The 19620-nt window shown below is 35.7% G+C and overlaps 1 long non-coding RNA gene across 1 annotated transcript; it reads left to right on the plus strand.

The window, feature by feature from the left end:
• Positions 1-1906: 1906 nt before the first annotated feature.
• On the plus strand, positions 1907-14704 carry LOC115837546. Its single transcript, XR_004032561.1, has 3 exons — positions 1907-1986; positions 2124-2131; positions 14692-14704. It is a non-coding gene; the product is annotated as an uncharacterized LOC115837546 (long non-coding RNA).
• Positions 14705-19620: the final 4916 nt, after the last annotated feature.

Below are 19620 nucleotides of genomic sequence, written 5' to 3' on the forward strand. Positions count from 1 at the left end.
CAAATATCCAAACTGTATCACAATCATCTTAAGCATTTATCATTTTTTTTTTGTATCAGGAATATTGCAATTTCACTCTTTTAGTTATTTTAAAATACACAATAAAATATTGTTAACTATAGCCATCCTATTGCACTACGGAATACTATATCTTATTCATTCAAACTATATTTTTGTACCCATTACCCATCCCCACTTTATCCTCATCCCCCCATTACCCTTCTCAGCCTCTGATAACCATCATTCTACTTTCTGTCTCCATGAGTTCAATTATTCTTTTGTTTTAGCTCCCACATGTGCATTAGAACCTGTGATACCTGTCTTTCTGTGCCTAGATCATTTCACTTACAATGCCCTGCAGTTTCATCCATGTTGTTGCAAATGACAGGATTTTCTTTTTTATGGCTAAATAATAATCCATTGTGTATATGTACCACGTTTTCTTTACCCACATTTATTTTAAGTTGTCGGACAGTTAGATTGATTTCCTATCTTGGCTATAATAGTAATGCAATAAACATGAAAATGCAGATATCTCTTCAATATATAGATTCTCTTACTTTTGAACAAACACCCAGCTGTGGAATTTCTTGACCATTTTTTCATTCTATTTTTAGCTTTTTGAGAAACTTCCATACCATTCTTCATAGTGACTGTACTACCTAAATTCCCACCAACAGTGTGTAAGATTCCTCTTTATCCACATCCTTTCCTGCATTCATTATTGCCCATCTTTTAGATAAAAGCCATTTTAAGTTTTGATTTTTATTTCTCTGATGATTAATTATGTTGAATATTTTTCCGTATACCCATTGGCTGTTTGTATGTCTTTTGGGAAATGTCTATTAAGATCTTTGGCCCTACTAATTTTTTAAGCTTTTTATTTTTAGAGACAGGATCTTACTCAGGTTGCAGTGCAGTGATGTCATTATATCTCACTGTAACCTTGAACTCCTGGGCTCAAGTGATCCCCTCACCTCAGCCTCCCTAGTAGCTAGGACTACAAGGACACACCACCAAGCCCAGCTAATTTGCTTTGTTTTTTAGAGATGAGGTCTTGACATGCTTCCCAGGATGGAGGCCAATTTTTAAATTGAATTACATTTTTCCTATAGAGTTGTTTGAGCTCTTTGTATATTGTTATAGCCTTATATATTCCTTGTCAAATGGGTAGTTTGCAAATATTTTCTCACGCTCTGTGGGCTGTCTCTTCACTTTGTTGATAGTTCCCTTTGCTGTGCAGAAACGTTTTGGCTTAATGTGATCTCATTTGCCGCTTTTTGCTTTGGTTGACTATGCATTAGAGATCTAACTCAATAAATCTTTGCCTGGAACAATGTCCTAGAGTTTCCCTAAGGTTTTCTGCTAGTAGTTTCATAGTTTCAGGTCTTAGATTTAAGTCTTTAATCCATTTTGATATGATTTTTGTATATGGCAAGAGATAGGAGTCCGGTTTCATTCTTCTGAAAATGGATATCCGATTTTCCCATTTATTGAAGAAGCTGTCCTTTCCCTAATGCATGTTCTTAACATCTTTGTCAAAAATGAGTTGCCTGTAAATATGCAAATTTATTTGAGTTTTCTGTTCTATTCCATTAGTCTATGTGTCTGTTTTTATGCCAGCCTTATGTTGATTTGGTTACAATAGCTTTGTAGCATAATTTTAAGTTGAATAATGTGGTTCCTCTGGTTTTGTTCTCTTTGTTTAGCACGAGTTTCGATGTTTAGGGTCTTTTGTGGTCCCATATCAATTTTAGTATTATTTTTTCTATGTCTGTGAAGAATGTAATTGGTGTTTTGATAGTAATTGCAGTGAATCTGCAGATTGCTTTGAGCAATAAGAATATGTTAACAATATTGAGTCTTCCAATCCATGATATGGAATATCTTTACATATTTTTGTGTCCTCTTCAATTTCTTTCATCAATGTTTTGTAGTTTCATTGTAGGGATCTTTCACATCTTTGGTTTAGTTTATTTCTAGGTAGTCTATTTTGTTTGTAGCAAATATGAATGGAATTACTTTGTTGGTTTCTTTTTCAGATTGTTCACTCTTGTCATATAGAAATGCTACTGATTTTTGTATGCTGATTTTGTATCCTGAAACTTTACCAAATGTGTAAGTTTTAATTGTATTCTGGTAGAGTCTTTAGGTTTTTTAAACATAAAATATGTATGCAAATAAGATAATTTGACTTCCTTTCCAATTTGGTTGCCCTTTATTTTTTTCTTCTAATTGCTCTGGCTAGGAAACCCATAGTACATTGAACAAAAGTGGTGAAGTGGGTATCCTTAGCTTGTTCCAGATCTTAAAGATTTCATTTTTCTCCATAAAATATGACACTAGCTGTGGGTTTTTCATATATGGCTTTTATTGCAGTCCTTCTATACTCAGTTTATTGAGGGTTTTTTCCATAAAGCTATGTGGAATTGTATCAAATGCTTTGTTTTTGACATCAGTTGTAATAGTAATAGGGTTTTTTCTTTATTCTTTTGATATAAATGTATCACATTTATTGATTTCCATAAGTTTACCCATCTTTGCATCCCTGGGATTAATCCCATTTGATCATCATGAATGATCTTTTTATTGTGTTGTTGAATTCAGCTTACTAGTACTTTGTGAGGAGTTTTGCATCTATATTCATAGAAAGATACTGGCCTGTGGTTTTCTTTTTACCTTGTGTTTTTATCTGGTTTTAGTACCAAGTTAATAAATTGGCCATGTGGATTGAGTTTGGAAGTATTTCTTCAGCCTTGATTTTCTGAAATGGTTTGAGTATGATTGGTATTAGTTCTATTTCAAATGTTTGGTAGAATTCAGCAGTGAAACCATCAGGTCCTGGACTTTTCTTTGACAGCAGACATTTTATTTTTGCTTCACTGTCATTGTTTTTGGTCTATTCACGTTGCAGATTTTTTTCATGATTTAATCTTCATAGGTTTTATATGTCTAGAAATGTATCCATTTCTTCTATGTTTCCTGATTTATTGGCATATAGTTGCTCATAATAATCTCTAATAATTTCTTTTAATTTCTGTGGTATCACTTGTAATGTCTCCTTTTTTATCTCTGATTTTATTTATTTTAATCTGTCTTTTTTAATCTGGTTAAAGTTTTGTAGATTTTATCTTTTCTAAAAACCAACTTTTCATTTATTGATATTTTGTGTTTTTTTGGTTTCAATTTCATTTATTTTTGCTCTAATCTTTATTATTTCCTTCTATTTTGGGGGTGTTTGAGTTGCTCTTGCCTTTCTAGTTCTTCAAGATGCATCTTTTGATGTTTATTTTAAAATTTTCTACTTTTTTGATGTAGGTGTTGCTGTTTACTTCCCTAGTAGGACTTTTTTTTGCTCTATTACATCGGTTTTGATATGTTGTGTTTCCATTTTCATTTGTTTCACGAAATTTAAAAATTTTCTTTTTACTTTCTTCATTGACCTGATGGTCATTCAGGAGCATATTGTTTAGTTTCCGTGTGTTCGCATTATTTCCAAAGTTCCTCTTGTTATAAATATTTAATTTTATACCATGTGGCCTGAAAAGATAATGTGATTTCAAATTGTTTGAAACTGATTTTGTGGCCTAATATATGGTCTATTCTAAAAAATGTTTCATATGCTACAGAGAAGAATGTATTCCGCAGATATTTGGTGAAATTCTTTGCAAACATTTATTAGGCCTATTTGTTCTATAGTGCAGATTAGGTTTGATGTTTCTCTTTTGATTTTCTGTCTGGATAATTGGTCCAATGCTGAAAGTGGGGTGTTGAAGTTCCTGGCTGTTACTGTATTGGTGTCTATCCTTCTCTTTAGCTCTAATAATTTTTGCTTTATATACTGGATGCTCCAATGTTGGGTGCATATATATTTACTACTGTTATATCCTCTTGCTGCATCGATCCTTTTAATATTATATAATGACCCCTTTTTTACAGTTTTTGTCTTGAAATCTATTTTATCTAATGTTAGTGCAGCTACTCGTGCTCATTTTCTTTTTAGTTTTTTTTTACAGTTTTTGTCTTGAAATCTATCTTTTCTAATATAAGTACAGCTACTCCTACTCATTTTGTTTTTGTTTTCCATTTACATGAAATATCTTTTCAATCCCTTTCTTTTCAGTCTATGTGTGTCTTTATAACTGAAGTTAGTTTCTTGTATGCAGCTTATGGTTGGGTTTTGTTTTTTAATCCATTCAGCCTCACTTTGTGTCTTGGAGTCCATTTTCATCCAATGTTATTATTGATAAGTAAGGATTTACTGCCACCATTTTTTTATTTGTGTTCTGATTGTTTTGTTGGTCCTCTTTTTTTCTTTCTTCGTTTCTGTTTTCCCCTGTATAAAGGTGTTTTTCTCTGGTATTTTAAAAAAATTCTTGCTTTCTATTTTCTGTGTATCTGTTATAGGATTTTTTGTGGTTACTATGAGGCTTGCAAGTAAAATCTTAAAACCACCTATTTTAAACTAATGACAGGTTAACTCTGATTACAAAGAAAAGACAAAAATGCAAACTAGCAAAGAGAAAACTAAGAAAACTTTACTTTGTATATTATTGCAAAATTATAAAACAAGAAGGAAATTTGAAAGCTATTTGACCTTTTCCTTTTAACGAAGACCTCTTTTATCAGGTTTTAAGTATTACATATGGAAGATGATTTTCTCCATTATTCTGTTTCTCCAGTAACTGAACTGACTCCAAAAATGATCATCAGCAGATACCTAGATAGTTCATAATCCCATATAAATACTAAATTCTGTTATTACAAGCTTGAGGGGATATTGCTTGAAAATTGCTCTATGTAAAAAAGTAATTTATTCTTACTGTAATTTATCCAGTACAATTAAACAGTAAACTTAAAACACTAGAGCACCATAAGGTTTCTAGGTGGTGCCTTAATCAATTACAAGGAAAAAATTCTAAGATTCTCTTTTGTCTCATAGAGGTAATTCTTTCACTGTTTTGACTCTAACAACATAGGACGAGTTACATGAGCTGAATATAAGCCAGAATGAAGTGAATTTCCATATGCCATGTAGAAATAAAATTTCTAATAAAACTGCATCAATATAATTAACACTTGATATATAAGTAGTGCTCAATAAATGTTTGCTTAAATAATTAACTTAAATTTTTTAGACTTACAACTCAACAAGTAAGCAAATGGAACTCAATTAAAAAATGGACAAGGAACGTGAATAGACATTTTTCCAAAGAAGATATACAAGCCCATGGAAAGATGTTCAACATCACTAGTCAGTAAGGAAGTACAAATCAAAGCTACAATTGACACTACCTCACACCAATTAGAATGGCTACTATCAAAAACGCAGAAAATAATAGGCGTTGGTGAGGATGTGGAGAAATTGGAACCCTTATGCACTGTTGGTAAGAATGTAAAATTATGCAGCCACTAATGGTAAATGGTATTGCAGTTTCTCAAAAAATTAAAAGTATAAATACTGTATAATCTAGAAATTTCATTTCTGGATATGTCCCTAAAACAATTAAAGCAAGGACTCAAATTGATATTGGCACACCTATGTTCACAGCAACATCGTTCACAATAGCCAAACGTAGAAGCAATCTAAGTGGCTATTAAAAGCTGAATGGATAATGGGCTTGGTGGTGCACACCTGTGGTCCCAGCTACTTGGGAGGCTGAGGTGGGAGAATCACTTGAAACCGGGAGGTGGAGGTTGCAGTAAGCCCAGATCATGCCACTGCACTCTAGCCCGGGTGACCGTGAGACTGTCTCAAAAGTTAAAAAAAACTGAACGAAAAGCAAGATGTGCTATATCCATACAATGGAATATTCAAATTTAAAAAGGAAGAGGATTCTGACACATGCTACAACATAAATGAAGCTTGAGGACATCATGTTATGTGAAATAAAGTAGTCACAAAGGACAAATACTGTGTAATTCTACTCATATGAGGTACATAGGTAAATTCATAAAGATAGATAGTAAAATGATGGTTGCCAGGGGCTGGGGAGTCAAAGAGAATAGAAAGTTATTGTTTAGTAGGTCAAGTTTCATTTTTATATGATGAAAATAGTTATGTGGATATATTGTAGATGGTGGTTATGCTAGCATAACAATGTGAATAAATTATGATTAATGGTGAAGGTTAGAATTTTGGATACTAAAGTTAACATATCAAACAAGGTGCCCAAATTATTTTAAAACTATCATGAACACCTTGAGCAAAGTAGCTGTATGTTACATTTTTGTACCCTCAGCAGCTAAACTAGGACCCCAAATTCCATTGCTTAAAGATTATTTAACTGATCTGCAAAGTGAACACTTTCAATGAAAGTTGGTTTTCCTTTACTCTTAAGATGGAAAAGTGAGTGGGGCTTGATTCACATGAGCAGCATGACTTGAATTTTAACATAACCTTTTAATAAATGACTAAAGGAGCTACAGTCTATGGGCCAAATGCAGAAAAATCTGAAATATGAGGAATCTCCACATAGAAAAAAATTGTCCTTCCTGCGGAGTAAAACAGAAGTGTCTAGAAATGTAAAGTAAGATGATTAGATATCTGTCCAATGAGGATTTTTAAATCAAAATGGAAAACCATGACAAGTTTGACATCTATACCTCTGATGATTTAAATAATCCATTTTAATCCGATTAGGATGACTTAGAAATTATTTTGCATAATATTTACAGAGGAAGGCAGGGTAAAGTAGCTTTTCTGAAAGCACAAAATTTTATGAAACATCTTTACCCTGCAAAGAATAAATCTAATTTAAATTATAAAAATATTATTTGATTTGAGCAATGCTATGTAGAATGAAAAAGCATTAGGATACAAAGTGGTGCCTTAATAAATGTGAAATTCTAAAATTGTAACTATTCTTTGAATTATGTATAATTAAATCTATATTTTATTTCGAAAGAATTACAATAAAGCAATGAAACCCACTAAACACATAAAAATCCTGTTTTTCCATCTTATAATGTTATTGGCTACTCCATTTTAGCGTATAGAGACCTGTCTGATATTTAAGTATATTCATCTTAATTACTAATAAAATGATATCAAAGTAAAAAGAACAAAACTGCTTTTATGGAGGGTAGGAGGAGGCAGATGATCAGGAAAAATAACGAATGAGTACTAGGCTTAATACGATACATGGATGACGAAACAATCTTTACAACAAACCCCTATGACACAAGTTTACTTATAACAAACCTGCACATGTACCCCTGAACTTACAATAAAAGTTAAAATAAATAAAAATAATTAAAAAAATAAAACAAAAACACTCTTCGGAGAAAAAAAAGAAAAAATCCTAGGATGTTAAAAAATTGTCTTTTTTTAGTGCCTTACTTTTACCTAAAATACAAAAATAAAACCAACTATTCATGAATTAAATACCTTCCAGGAAAAATGTGCAACACATATGGTTTCACGAACACACAAGGGTTATAAGAATTTGCTGTATGTTATCTTTCCGTTTTCTGACACATGCTGCCTTCTGTTTAAGGATCTACATACAAAGCTTCCTAGGGAAAGCAATTCTAACGCCTATTGAAGCTGTGAGTTGCAATTTCATCACTTAAAATTCTCAGTTTTCTTCTGACTCTAACAGGGGATTCTTTTTTGGAGCCTAGAAGTAATAAATGATTAAAAGTCAGTCACTTCTGGTTCTCCAGACTAAATTCAGGTAGGAGTAAAGCTGGAAGTGACAACCTGCAAACTGGTCCCCAGTCCTCACATGCACACTTTCCCTTCTGGCTCTGCTCTGTACCTGAAGATATTGGCCCCTCCTGGCATTTCTCAGGCTTCCCTGCCAGGCGACTTCCCATAGGTTTGGCCTATGACAGGTCTTGGCAGAAGGCTAAAAGCTGCGGAAAGGGAGAAAGGAATTTTCCTCTCTCTGCCTTGGATTTTTTTCTTTTTCTTTTTTTTTTTTCTTAGCTAGCTATATCTGAGTGAAGCAGAGTAAGAGAGTTCTTGGAAGAACATGACTTTTGTCCAAAATTCAAGAGCTAGATGTTAACTCAGACACTCATGTCAGCTTCTCTCCTAGAGGAGGCACAGTGCTGGCTGGCTGGAGTATCACATTTGACTTTTTCTTCTAAACCCTCATGCTGCTAATCTGGTCTTAGAAGGAATTAAGCAGGTATAAAAAGGAGGTTTTAAAAAGAGTGGGGTGGGGTACAGTGGCCCACGCCTGTAATCCTAGCACTTTGGGAGGCTGAGGTGGGTGGATTGCCTGAGCTCAGGAGTTTGAGACCAGCCCGGGCAACACGGTGAAACCCTGTCTCTACTAAAATACAAAAAAAATTATCTGGGCATGGTGGTGTGAACCTATAATCCCAGCTACTCAGGAGGCTTAGACAGGAGAATCGTTTGAACCCCAGAGGCGGACGTTGCAGGGAGCCGTGATCATGCCACTGCACTCCAGCCTGGGCAACAGAGCAAGACTCTGTCTCAAAGAAAAAAAAAAAAAGTGAAAGAACAAAATATGCCTCATGATCAAGCATCTTAAATGTCAATGGTTTAAGAAAAATAAAGTCCATGATGTTTAGACCATTCAATAAACCAGTTAAAAATAAATATTTAAGTCAATCAGTTTGTATACTTCACTAAATGTTTGCACTGGAAGTCAAGAACTTAATTTGCCATGCCCCCGCCCCCGCTGTATCTCCAATATCTGAAACTCAGCCTAACACAAAGTTGGCTGTCAATAAATGTCTGAATAAAGGATTAAATGAGCATTAAAGAAGGATCTAAAGAAAATTTCATACTAACAATAAATAAAATTATACATTTAGTTTAGTTTTTCTTGTTTGTTTTTTACTTATCTCTAATGCTTATTATTATCATAAAATAATTGTAAAGGTGTAAATTTTTGTCAGCCATGAATTTTCCTTTAACCATCAAAGAAGTTGGAGTCTCCATCCCTCACCCCACACTCATAAACATATGAGATATATATATATATATTATATATTTTTAAAATATATATTTTTATATAAATATATTTTTCTTTTGAGATGGAGTTTCATTCTTGTTGCCCAGGCTGGAGGGCAGTGGCATGATCTCAGCTCACTGCAACCTCCGCCTCCCAGGTTCAAGCGAGTCTCCTGCCTCAGCCTACCCAGTAGCTGGGATTACAGGCTCCCGCCACTACACCCAGCTAATTTATTTTTGTATTTAGTAGAGATGGGGTTTCAACAGGTCGGCCAGGAAGGTCTCGAACTCCCAACCTCAGATGATCCACCTGCCTCCACCCCGCAAAGTGCTGGGATTACAGGCATGAGCCACCACGCCTGGCCATATATGGGATATATTCTAAATCAGTTGCCCATTTTTTTTTTTTTTTTATTTTGGCTGACTCTTTAATGGAATAACCAGATATTTTGGTTTCATATCATCACAGCCAAGTGTGCAGTAATTAAAAAGATGATTTCAAATGATATTTACACTTAACAACATGCACCAACTTCACCATATGTTTTCTACCGTTGTCAACGTGTTTATGTGACATTTTATCTGCAGGCAACAGCTTTGTTCCTCATGGCTGGAGTCACATACTGTGAAAACAAACAGAATCAGAGGTAGATAGAAACTGCTCAGTGAACTCACCTGTGCTTGAGGCAGCCTCACATTGAGATTCTAATGACTTCATTCTAGGGAAACTCACAACCAAAGAGGGTTCCTCAAAGTCCCTTTTCCTGAGCTCTGAACAGAGGGAATCTCTACTGCAGCGGCAACTGACTGGTGAAAGTTCCTGCACATTTGTGTGCACACATGAGCTCATGCCGCATACATGTATGCTTTTGTTCCCTACAAGGTCCTCCCTTAACCCTCTGCCAAAGTATCAACAGTAGTTACCTTTAGTGAGAGGGACTTGTGGAATAGAGGGGACTTTTTTTTTTTCTTTATAACTTTCCATATTAATTATGTATCTTCCTTTCAAGAAATAAGATGATTTTAAGAGGAAACATTAAAAAATTCAATATGCAAATGTCTCTTGAATTGGTTTATTATCATTTCTAGTTCGAGATTTGCAACTAGATTTTCCCATATGACTAGGAGCTTGATGTGGAGAAAAAGGTTCAAAACGTATTTAAATACACCAGAAGCATTAATTATCCCTGTGTCCTCTCTTTCAGTGATGAAGAGAAGGATAATCATCAATTAAAACAAAAAGTTAAGTTTTTACCACCTTAATCTAAGTTTTGGAGAGGAGGGGCTAGTATATCCTCATAGGTTCTGTCCTTGTCCAGTCATTGTAGAAATGGTTTTTTTGTTGTTGTTGTTGTTTTTGTTGTTTATGTTTTTTTTTTACGAAGTCTCACTCTGTCACCCAGGCTGGAGTGTAATGGCATGATCTCGGCTCACTGCAACCTCTACCTCCCAGGTTCAATTAATTCTCTGTCTTAGCCTCCGAAGTAGCTGGGATTACAGGTGTCTGCCGCCACGCCTGGCTAATTTTTGTATTTTTAGTAGAGATGGGGTTTCGCTATCTTGGCCAGGCTGGTGTTGAACTTCTGACCTCGTGATCCACCCACCTTGGCCTCCCAAAGTGCTGGCATTACAGGTGTGAGCCACTGCGCTGGCCAGAAATAGCTTTCTTAAGGTGACCTTAGAGAATGCAAAACGACAGCATTAACTGAATGTGTGCCTTGTTGCCATAGTCTATCCTCGAGAATTGGTCATTGAACACATTAACTTAATGGACAGTTTGACTGTAGCACCATCAATAAGATTGACCAAGAAAGCATTGAGTGCATCAGTTACTCAGTGTTTGGGCTTTCCAGGGACAAGTAACCCACACATCATTATAAAACATTCAGGGAAAAGCCAATATACTATTACATCAAAAACATATTTACATTTAAATTGCAGCATAATATTAGGTTATACCAGGCAATAATATTTCTAAGGCATAGAGACTTCATGTATGGCCACTAAAGAAAGTTTCATTACTAAGTGGCAATTGCTTAGAGATCCTTACAGCCCAGAAAGAATGTTGTCCCAGAATTCATGGTGTCAAGACCTGTCTTAGTGTGACTTGAGTTGGGTTACCTGAGAAACAGACTTTGATATGGGTACTTGCTGTCAGGAGGGTTGTTGGAGAGTAATTTGGGGAAAAACTTTAAGGAAGTAAGGGAAAAAGGCTTGGGGAGCAGAAGAAATTTAAGTGTGATTCAGTTTAAACAGACACCTCGGCCAGTTCTGCAGGGAGCTCTGAAATTGATATAGCCATTGAGAACTGTCCCAATCCTAGGCAAGGTGGCCAGGCTTTAATACCTTTGCATCAACTGCTCATCAGATGCAGATGTAACACTGGACAAGGCAACTCTCTTTGGCTGAAGACAAGTCTTGATGAGGGACTCAGATGTGAGTCATCAGTAGTTGTCATCCCTTGAAGCTCTGAAAGTAAGTGCCTTGGTCCCAAAGGATGGATAGGGTGGAATACCACAGCATCCTATACATAGGATGTCTAAACTACTGGGCATGTACCTAGTGCTAATAAGTCTGTCTCATGTTTCATTTGTGAGATTAAACTGTGTTGAATATAGTTTTAAATAACAGTTAAGGCCGGGAACAGTGGCTCACACCTGTAATCTCAGCACTTTGGGAGGCCGAGGTGGGTGGATCACAAGGTCAGGAGTTTGAGACCAGCCTGACCAACATGGTGAAACCTCGTCTCTACTAAAAATACAAAAATTACCCAGGTATGGTGGCATGCACCTGTAATGCCAGCTACTTGGGAGGCTAAGGCAGGAGAATCACTTGAACCCAGGAGGCAAAGGTTGCAGTGAGCCGAGATTGCGCCACTGCACTCCAGGTGTGCACCACTACACCCAGCTAATTTTTGTGTTTTTAGTAGAGACAGGGTTTCACCATGTTGGTTGGTCAGGATGGTCTTGATCTCTTGACCTCGTGATCCACCCACCTCAGCCTCCCAAAGTGCTGGGATTACAGGCGTGAGCCACCGTGCCCGGCCAAAAATGTGACAGATTTCTACTATAAGACCCAAGAAAAAGTAAAACTTTGCAACAGCCCCAAATTGTGGTATATGCGCTCATGACTTGCAAGTTAATTCTTTGTATCTCTTCAGCTTTTATATCCCCAAGTCTCATGCAGATGACTTGAGTAATTAGTATTCTCATGAAATTATCTACAGCATATAGATAAATTTGGTTTCATTAAATTTAAAATGCCTTGCCAAAGGTCACACGCCAAAATACTAAAGAAGATCCAGATTCAGGGCACAGATATTGGGTTCCTTGAACTTAATACTAAAGACATTGTGTCTGCTTTGTGTTTTCCAAGGATAACTATTCATTATTCATTCAAATTGAATTGTTCTAGTGAATAACATGAAAATTATCTTACTTTAGTTACACAGAGCAAACTGCAAAGCCAAATGGGACTTCTATTGAATATTATAATGGAACAGGTCCCAATGAAGCCCTTTTACTTGATAATGTTCATTGGTAACTCAATTCAAAAATTACCTTAAAAAGTTCAGCTGTGAGGCAAGGCATTGAAATGAATTACTTGAGCATGACCTAAAGGATTTGTGCCAAAAACTAATTCATTATTTTTCAGTGCCTCTCTAAGTAATTTTCTTTGGCTATTTGACATACATATATATATGTTATCCTTTGTGAAAGCCCCAAAGAGTAGTTGAGAAACTAACACCTGATAGATTTGTAGAATCATAACCACAAGATGCAGAGGGATCAAAGCCAACCAGACTGGATGGAGAAATTAGGCTTTATTAGGCTGTGGTCTGTTTTGAAATTTTCTGTTTCCCACCCTTGTCTTAGAGGATGCTTTTCTTGAAAACTAAGAATTGCATAGCTACAGTGGGCAGAGTAATTCTTAAATTGTAGAAAACAAACAAAAAAAACACCTATTTTCCAGTTTCAAAGAACAGCTTCTATTTCCTCTTCATAATATACATGCTTATGGAATGCATGCAGTAGAAAGTTGGCTGCCTTTTATAGGCAAGAGAGTCCTGCATAGGATTCAGCCAGCTCACAGAGGATGGCTTTGGGGTTAAGAGAAAAATATCCTTAAGACTAATGTGTGCAATTTTGTCCATAGAGGGGTGTGTGCATGTGTGCACATGCACGCTTGGTGTTTATTTCCATATGTATGTGCTCATATCTCCCCTGTGAACCTAGGGTATTGATAGAGAAAAAGTTGTGATGAGATAGGAGGGAATGAATGGGATTCAGATTCTGAATCCAGTTGATTTCTAAATCTAGTTTTCCATGCTGCAGAAACTATGACAGTTGTGTTGAAGACAGAAAGACCACTCTACTCTTGACTTCCTGTTCAATGATCAATTGAAAATGTAACAAGCTGCTAGCCACCCTTTAAATGCTCACACCTAGTCCTAGGGAGAACCGATTTCAGTTCTAAAAAGGATCTTTCTAATAAGTAAGCCTCTCCCCCCAATAATTGAGTTGTGAGTTCCTGATCCCCGAGGCATTTTAGCAGAGGCTACATGGCAGTGGGTCCTAGATCCTCCAAAAGGGACTCAGTTAATGAGTTAATGGTGGATAGTAGTCGGTGATCTGCAAAATGCCTGTTAACTCTAAGACTCCGTAATTCTAAAATCCAGCTGTTAGAACTAGAACTGTGGTCACACCAAATAGCTGCCAGATGAAACAGGTAATAAAGACAAACATGTATGACAGGATGCAGCCTGAAGAACTAACTCTCAGGATCAATACTCCAGTCACCAAGTGACAGGTAGCAAAGACAGCTGCCAGAAACTTGCTAACGTCTCCCAGTCAGGTCAACTTCCCTGACTTTTATGTTTGTGTATTTGGCAGCCCTCCTAATGTAACTATTGCTGAACTTCTATTTAACTTCAACAACAGTATAATATATTACATCGGTATAAATTTAATTCTCTTGCTGAGAATTTTACAAAGGAGCACTATATTTTGAATTATCCTTATAAATACTGGCACTATTTAATAAGCTCAATGCAGCATTGCAAGTTTGCAAGTTTTATGGGATGGCTTGAGTGGAAATGTTACAAAATGAGATTTCAATATGTAAATCCTCAGAATTCGTACGTTGTATTATCAGAAGATGATCACTTTAAGTAAAGCTAAAGTTTTTGTACACTCACTTCATTTTTGGCTCTGTTGGTTTTGTTTGTTCACGTATATATGTGTGACTTTATCCCTTTTTCTGCCATTGGATTTAGTAGGAATGAAGGACTAATGGGTGTTTCCAGGTTCAGGGTACATTTTATCACACTAGGCAGCCAGTATTAAAGTCTCTTTTTTTCCCCCAGCAGCCATTTCTCTCTCAGCTAGTAGCCAGAAATGAGAGCTCAAGTACAGGGGGGCCATCCATTCTGCCCTCAAACTTTTCCAGAACAGCTTTGATTGCTGCTCCAAAACCATGGGCTTCCTGGGAGTAGGAGTTGCTTTTTCCTTGCTTTGATGCAACGTTCAAAATCTTTCTAAATTTCATCTTTGAATCTTAATTTTTAACCTCTTACTGATGCTTCAAATATTTTTTCCTATTCATTAGGCCACATTTTCAAACTGCATTTCCCTGTAATTTGTACCTCATTTAACATTATCACTTGAAATTATTCTGGGATGTGCTTAGTTCCAGAGATTTCTCACAAAATAATGTTGCATTGCCTTGCTCAGTTAAGGACACAAGTTAACTTAAAACAGATAGGAATTATAAGCAACACGATCTGTGGAATCATACATATGTAAAAATAAACAGATTCATATGTCAGAATTCTTCTAGTATCAGACTTTCTGTATCTTTGATAGAAATAAAATTTGTGAAAAATTTTTTCATAAGTGGTTTCCAGAAGACAAATGGTTCGCTTAAGCTTCTTCTCTGAAGACAAATAGTTCTCTTCAGTTTCTCCCCCGAAAATGACTACAATTATAATTAGTTACTGGAAATTTGATGAACTTCTTGCAGGCTGTTCATAAAGAGTACCTGCAATTACCCAATCTTTGGCCATTTATACCTACTTCAGTACTGTGTTTCAAGTTGAAACTGCTGCACTGGTGGTTAAGCAGGCATCTAAGGGAAGTAAGACAGCCTAAGTTATGTAAAGTAAATTTAATATAATTGACAGATAGGCATTAGCCCTGGGGTCAGAGAAATCTTACAATTGGAAATAATTGAGAAATTTGGAATATATGAGAGGAAAGAACTTAGGCATAGTGCAAATTAATCCTTTCAGCCTTAGATTTTGGCATTTATAATAACTGGTAAAGAAATAGATTGGGGTGGGGGAGGGTGGAGTGGAGAAGGTACGCATTCTTCATAGTCATAAAAATAGCCAGTAGAAGGAAGCTCTCTAGGCTTTCTTGAAAATAAGCTCTGTCTAATGGAGGCATCACTTTGAGTCTTTCTTGGGTGACCCACAGAGGTACATCTGCAGAATTGGTCACTTGTTATCTGCCCTTCCCTTCTGCAAATGCTCCGTTTTTCATTGTGCCTGGGCCTTCTCATTGGCTGCCCTGTCTGTATGGTATCACAGTCAACTTTTTTTTATTCCAACTTCAACTTTGCTTAATCACTACCACTTAATCCTTCTTTGCTTAAGTTCATATATATTTATCATAAAAATTAAATGGAAAAATTAGTGTAAACCACTGACTCGTGTGCCAGGATCAGAATCATGGATTAGGAAATGCTACCCTATCATTATCTTCATTAGCATCATCAGTAGCAGCAGCAGCAGCAGCCTTCTTATTCCTTCTGCCTTTATAATATTGTTTATATTATGCTATGAAAAATATTAACATAAATTCTATCCATTAAGATACATAAATGCTTATGCTCAATTAGATTTATGTACCAATTTTTTCTGGGAGGACAACCGGGTCTTTTGGGGGTAAGGGGGAAAGTAAAAATAGCTAATGGCATACTTCTGGAAAAATATTTTATATACACACACACACACACATATATATATACACACATATATACATATACACATATATATATACATATATATACACACATATGTATGTGTATGTGTATATATATATTTTTTGAGACAGAATCACTCTATTACCATCTCGGCTCACTCTAACCTCCACCTCCCAGGTTTAAGAGATTCTTTTGCCTCAGCCTCCCACGTAGCTGTGACTACAGTCATGCACCACCATGCTCAGCTAATTTTTGTATTTTTGTATTTTTATTAGAGACAGGGTTTCACCATGTTGGCCAGACTGGTCTGGAATTCCTGACCTCAAGTGATCCACCCGCCTTGGCCTCCCAAAGTGCTGGGATTACAGGCATGAGCTACCACATCTGGCCATTATTTTGAAATTTTTTACAGAAATAAATAGAAAAGACAATTGAGATATATTTTACAAACAGCAGTATTATAATATTAAAGTATCTCCTTCACAGATATAACCTTTCTTTCACTGTTTTTTCCTTTATCTCTCATATTTTCTTATTAGTCTTAACCAGTCACTGGCATCAGCAGTTCTTGTTTTTATACTCTTAATAAGAGCTCAAAGGCTAATTAAAAAAAAAAAAACTAATGGAATTCCAGATTAACACACATAGGAACTAAAGGAAAAATTTCCTACCATGTTACCAAGTAGATATCCGACTTGAGATTTTAAATGTCCTTTCTATCCACCAAGTTTGTTTTCAGTGAGGCTATTGACACTACAGTGTTACTCCTGGACAAGTCCAGACAAGGCTGTAAATCTGCTGAAGTTCCCCTTTGGCTGAAGTATCTTCCAGTTTAATTGCCTCTTCTCTTCTGTTACTTCTGAGTTTAGCAACCTCTTTAAATAGTTATCTCTGGAAGCATACACCCATTTCTCTTTCCAGCAAAGTTTTAAACCAACAAACTGGTTTTTGATTTCTGAATACTTTGAATTCAAACTCCAAAAGAGAGATTTTGATTGATTTTGGCAATATCTATTATAGGCTGTGGCTATTGTATAGAACACTAAGAGTAGACCACTGTATGAGCCACTCTTCAGTTCGGCAAGAAATGTAATTGATGGCATGGCTATCTTGGGTCACATGCTGTCTTCCTCCCAATCAGCTACAACTCAGGGGAGTGCAGCTCTTAGTGACCTTGGGTAAGAAACCATTCTGAAGGAAGCTGTGATTTGTTTGTCACTTACGAAAATGAAGGAGGAATTTTTATAGCAACTTTACTCATAATTGCTGAGACTGGGAGGCAACCAAAACATTAAATTTTTATCCACTAATGGGTTGATAAAAAACTGTGGTACATTCATACAATAGAATATAATTTAGTGATAAAAAGAAATGAGATGTTAAACCACAAAAATTTTTGAGGAAATCTTAATATTGCTGAGTGAAAAAAGCCAATGTGAAAAGGTATAATACCATATGATTCTAACTATATAACATTCTGAAAAAGACAAAAGTCTGGAGACAGTGGAAAGATCAATGGTGGCTAGGAATTCAGGGGGATGGAGGGAGGGATGAATACATAGAGCAGAGGATATTTTTAGGGCAGTTAAACAATTATTCCATAAGATATTGTAATGGTAGATACATGCAATTACACATTTGTCAAAACTTACAAAATGCACAACACAGCATGAACTGTAATGTAAACTATGAAATTTGTTAATGAAAATGTATCAATATTGGGTCACCAATTGCAATAAATGTACCACACTAATGCCAGATGTTAATATTAGGGGCAACTAAAGTGTGGGAGGAAGGTGCATATGGGAATTGTCTGTGCTTTCTGATCAATTTTTCTATAAACCTAAAATTGCTCTAAAAAATGAGTCTTTTTTAATGAAAGAAGGGTACAGAGACAAATATATGGTGAGCAAGAGGAAAATACAAAAGATCATAAAGTCTATAAAAATGTCTCCAAAACACTGCTTTTTCTGTAGGTCCAAATTTCTTAATAAAAAGTACGAGTTATACATGTTATATTAGTTTTTTTTTTAACAATGCTGGTAAAACCTATTGAATTTCACCATTCCTCTGCTGGCAGATAAAAATCTGAAGTAATATTTTAAAGATACTGGCAGATCTGGAGTGAAAATTCTAGCAATACCAGAATTGCTGAAACATTAAAATATGTTTGTTTGTTTTTAGTTAAAAATGAACAGATCAACCTTTTACTCTTCTCTGAAAAAATATAGTGAAATTAGTAATCAAGAACAATTTTCTAAAATGAAAACATCCAAACAGCATACTGTAAAGACATTCAGGGGAAAATAAAATAGGTATGTATATATTTTTTTTGTCAAGATTGAAATAAGGCAGTGCTTCTGACCAGAGGAGTAAAAAGAAACTGTATCTTTAATTAAAAATTTAAAAAAATACTGGCCACATTCAGACTAGAACTCAGTCTCCTGTCTCAAAGTTCAGAGTTATTTCCACTACATCACGAGTAAAAAATAAGGCTGGAAAGGTGGGACAAGCTTATAAAAGGTAAGACAGAGTACAAAAGCCTTAATTACACAGAAAATAACATTTTGAACAAGGTTTTTATAAACCAAGAGAGGTCAGGGTAGATTAAAATACAAAAGTCAGTCTTGACAGGCACCTACTTGACACTATCATTAAAAAATCAGAACTTGAAATGAAAGGGGAAGGCTTATAAAAAAGATCGTGAAATAGATACTAGTGTTTTTCACCCAGGAAGCGATCTGGGAGCTCATGAAAGACAGGAATCACAGTTTCTCTGAAAACTGAAAAAAGTACTCTAGAGTTTATGCAGGGAATTCCTTTCAAAGTAAAGTTGGGTCAAGAGAAGTAATAACTTGTAGGAAATGAGAAATACTCAAAAGATATATTAAGAAACATCTTTTATAAGAGAACATAAAAGAGACTTCCTTAGCCAACAGATAGAAGAAATGATATTTAGAGAGAAAGAACCATTTCCCACCATTTTATTACATAAAAGGATGTAATATCATGTAACTGTAGCCTAGCCAAATGAAAATTACCACTCCAAAAGAAAGCCTGCATAGAAGGTACTCAGGATTGATAATCTTGTCATGGATGTAAGGGTGGAATGGGTATAATTATGCTTTACATAGCATAATATAAAATGAAAAAAATAAATTGCATATATGTTGTCACTCTGCTATTTTGTGCCAATCACTCAAAATTGAAAATCAACTTGAATTTATTACTGACAGACAAAAAATTATGGATAAGACTAAAACAGAATTCCAATGTCCACTTAGGATGTAGAAAGGCAGAAAAATACCACTCTTACCCTAGCAAGAAGGAAAAAAAATAAGGTAAATCTACAAATCAACCTTCTAAAAACTCATTGAAACCAAAGGTTCACAAACCAACCCATAGCCTGAAATCTAAGGAAAGACAGGAAACTTCAAGGAGAAGGATTCAGCACTGGCTTACCTAGGGCACAGCTCAGGGGGAAGACAGGTTTGTCATGCAAGCAAGAAAGAAACTTTCAGCTAAAATCTTCAGCAAACTGCTCAAGATCAAGTGTGAGCCAGTGTGAGAGCATAGAACCCTAGCCACAACAGACACTAGGGGAGCTTACAGCCACTTGCAAACTCTTCTCCCCAGACCTCACAGGATGCTCACAAAAAAGACTCGGGGTGGAGTGGGAGTGGAAGCCTTCCTTGTGGTGCTGC

The sequence above is a fragment of the Nomascus leucogenys genome, chromosome 2 (genome assembly GCF_006542625.1).
Source record: "Nomascus leucogenys isolate Asia chromosome 2, Asia_NLE_v1, whole genome shotgun sequence".
In the NCBI taxonomy this organism is placed as follows: Eukaryota; Metazoa; Chordata; class Mammalia; order Primates; family Hylobatidae; genus Nomascus; species Nomascus leucogenys.